Consider the following 4,117-nt stretch of genomic DNA (forward strand, 5'->3'; position numbering starts at 1 on the left):
AAGAAGACAAGGAGATCCAAAAAAGGAGTAATCTACGAAACTCCTATGATAACCCCAATAGGAAGGACGACTCCTCGACCCAAAGATCCCAGAAGTCCAAATATTATTCCAAACCAGATCATCATAGGGTTAATGCCCTTGAAGATGAAGGGGATGAAGAAGAATTTCCTAAGATCACTGACTATTGCTTTTTTTGTGGATGTTTTAGGTTTAATATTTGCTATGCAGGATCTTGGCAACAAATAGAGATGGACAAGAAAATAAGAAAAGTCTATGACCTGGAAAGATAAGTCCAAATGGTGTGCAAACCATGAGGATTTTGGTCACGTTATTGAAGATTGCATAACCCTCATGAAGGAGATTAGTTACCTACTCAGCAAGGGATATCTCAAAGAGATACTGGAAAGGAGAAAAGAAAGATCCAAAGAAAGGGATCAGGATCCTCAAAGGATCCTAGAGAGACCAGGATCCCCTACTGCGGACGCCAAGGTAATAAATGTTATCTTAGGAGGATCTCACATATGTGGTACCTCTTATTCTGCAACAAAATACATGCCAAAGTGTCGAAAACGAAGAAAGAAGAAAGGCCTAAAAATAATACGTCAATCACAAACGAGAAGGAGATCACCTTCGACGAAACAGACATAGCAGACGTCCAGGATCCCCATGAGGATGGACGTGTGGTCACCCTTTACATCGACAACCATTTTGTTAGAAGGATCCTACTCGACAGAGGATCCTCGGTTAAGATTATACTACTGGATGCTTTAAAAAGAATGAACATCCCCAAGTCCGAAATAGTCAAAAGATCCTTAGTGCTAATAGGACTCAATGACAAAACAAAGCATGTGGTCGAAAAAATAATGCTACCTATATACATAGAAGGGGTATACTCTATGCAATGATTTTGTGTAATTGATACATTATCCACCTATAATGTTATATTAGGAAGGTCGTGGATCCACGACATGAAGGTGGTCCTATCAACATACCATCAATGTGTAAATACGCCCACCCCATGGCACGAGATGTACGAGAAGCTGGATAAAAAGATACAAAAGAAATGCCCCTTGACTTTAAGGATCCCGATGTGAAAATACTCATAGGATCCTCACTTCCAGAAAACATAGAAGAAGATATAATAAAGATCCTGAAAGAAAGAAGGAAAACCTTCACATGGAAGCATGAATACATGACAGGTACAGAAAAAAATATTATAACTCTCAAACTTAACATTGATCCTTCTTTTAGACCCATACATCAAAAAAGAAGGAAGTTTGCACCCAAGAGGAATTAGATCATCCAAGAAGAAGTAGAAAAACTTCCTAAAACAGGGCTGATCAAGGAGGTCAAGTTCCAAAGATGGCTAGCCAATGTGGTCGTCGTAAAAAAGAAGAATGGTAAATGTTTTGGTCAAAAATTACACAAGTACTAATCAACCAAATTGAATGAGAGGCTGTGATGTTCAGATTGTGTAATAACAAGTAGTAAAAGAAAAGTAACACAATGGTTTACAAGGAAAGCCCTTGATCCTTGCTAGGATCTCCGGCATAAAACCTTGGAAGGTGATAATGATCACCTGGCTTGATGATTTTATTGATATAAACTAAAGATTACAATGAGTTCTTAGTAAGAATGAGTAGAGAATTGCATAGAGTAATCTTGAGCTAAAGAACAATGTGTCGTGTGTAGATTACAAGTGTCAATTTATAGTCTAATTTAGCCAACAAGATGTCAGATATTCACGGGATCCTCTATGACTAGCTTCATGAACGTTATTTGACCAAGTATTCCGGGTCTTTAGCATAGTTGAGATGATTCTTCATTGAGAATTGGTCTTCCCTTGACTACTTCTGCATACGTGTTTGTTATAGACAAAATATGACCGTTATAAATATTGGTAAAAATAATAATGGTAATTAACCGGGATCCTGATGTTGCTGAGGATCCTAGATTTTTTAGGATCCTGGTCCCAACAGTAAATAGAGAGTATGCGTGGACTATACGGATCTTAACAAGGCTTGCCTTATGGACCCCTTTCCCCTGCCGCACATAGATTCCATGATATATGCTACGTCTGGCCACGTACTATTAACGTTCATGGATGCATCAGCAGGATTTCAACAAATTCAGATGGAACCATCAGACCAAGAAGATACCACATTCATAAACCCAACATGTATATATTGATATACTGCTATGCCCTTTGGTCTTAAAAATGCAGTTGTAACATACCAAAGGCTAGTTGGATGTTCAAGGACAAACTAAGGGACACCATGGAAATCTACATCGATGACATGTTGGTCAAATGAAGGAAAGTTGAAGATCACCTCAAGGATCTTGAAGATGCCTTCAACATACTAGACAAATACAACATGAAGCTAAATCCTTCCAAATGCCATTTTGGGATGATATTAGGCAAGTTCCTTTGGTACATGGTAACTAAAAGAGGAATAGAAGCAAGACCGGAGAACATAAAGGCCATCGTCGATCTAAGATCCCCATCCTTGACAAAGGATGTTCAAAGACTAACAAGAAGAGTAGCAGCCTTAAACAGATTCATCTCAAGATCCTCAGAGAGGTGTAAACCTTTCTATGACATCTTGAAGAAAAATAAATGGTTTGAGTGGAACAAAGAACATGAGGATCCTTTTTAGGAACTTAAAAATTATTTAAATTCAGCACCCTTCTTGGTGAAACCTTTAGATGGGGAATCACTCCTTCTATATATTTCAGTATCCTCTAATATTGTAAATGCAGTTTTAGCCAAGGATCTTAATGGAGACTAACATCCCATCTACTATGTAAGTAAAAGAATCTTGGATACTGAGACAAGGTACTCTCATCTTGAAAAACTAATACTTGCATTAGTAACTACTTCCACCAAATTAAGACACTATTTTGAAACACATACTATACATGTAAGAACTAATTACCCCATTAAGAGTGTTATGCGAAAACCAGAGATATCAGGTAGGATGGCAAAATGTTCCGTGAAGCTAAGCACATACGCCATCAAATATGAACCGAGATCAACAATAAAATCACAAGCAGTAGTATAATTTGTGGCTGATTTCAATGATGATCTACAACCTGAAGCAGAGTTGGAAAGCAAGGAACTCCATAAAGAAGAAAGCATAAGAAGATGGAAACTCTTCACTGATGGATCCTCAAATTTTAGAGGAACAAACCTAGGGATCATACTAAAATCGCCACAGGGGGACATCATACCTGAGGCAGTCAGTTGTGAATTCGATGCAACCAACAATGAGGCTGAATACGAAGCACTGATCATGAGACTACAATTGTCTAAGGATCTTCAAATTAAGGATCTTCAGGTATTTGTTGATTACTTATTATTAACTAATCATTTTAATGGATCATATGCAGTAAAAGGTGAAAGACTAGAACTGTACCTTTAGATCCTCTAACAATTAACTTCCGAATTCGATGCTTTTAGCCTAAGTCAAGTTCCCAGGGAAGAAAATACCGAAGCAACCACACTGGCCAACCTAGGATTTTCCCTCAGGATCCCTCTAGAAATCAGGATCCCTGTAACCCATATATTGATCCCAGCAATAGAAGATCCCTCCAACAAACCAAAGAATCCCAATGACCATCATCCAACAACCAACGTAGCAGCATTCAAAGATCTTGATCCGCAACCACTTCCTCGAGATCCTAACTGTTAGGATCCCGATACCCAGGATCCTCCGCAAAGTTCGAAATTGTGGATCCAGCCCATCGTTGAGTATCTTCAAAATAGTATGATCCCAATAGAAGAGAAAAGCGATAGAGCATTCCCGATGATGGTATCATGCTTCGTGATAATCCAAGGAAAACTATATAGGCAATCTATGGTTCGTCCACACTTAAGATGCTTGGGAAATCATGAAGCTACCAAAGTATTAAAGGACATACACGAAGGAGATTGTGGTAATCATGCTGGGGGCAAATCCTTATGCTCTAAAGTATTAAGGACAGGGTAGTACTGGCTAACAATGAAAAAAATGCCTTCTTATACGTACAAAAAATGCGATGCTTGTAAAAGGCATATCAACATCCTTCATCAACATGCAAAATCATTACATCCTATCATTTCCCCTTGGCTATTTAT

Source organism: Lactuca virosa, chromosome 9, assembly GCF_052849685.1.
Source record: "Lactuca virosa cultivar CGN04683 chromosome 9, Lactuca_virosa_CGN04683_v6, whole genome shotgun sequence".
Taxonomy (NCBI): domain Eukaryota; kingdom Viridiplantae; phylum Streptophyta; class Magnoliopsida; order Asterales; family Asteraceae; genus Lactuca; species Lactuca virosa.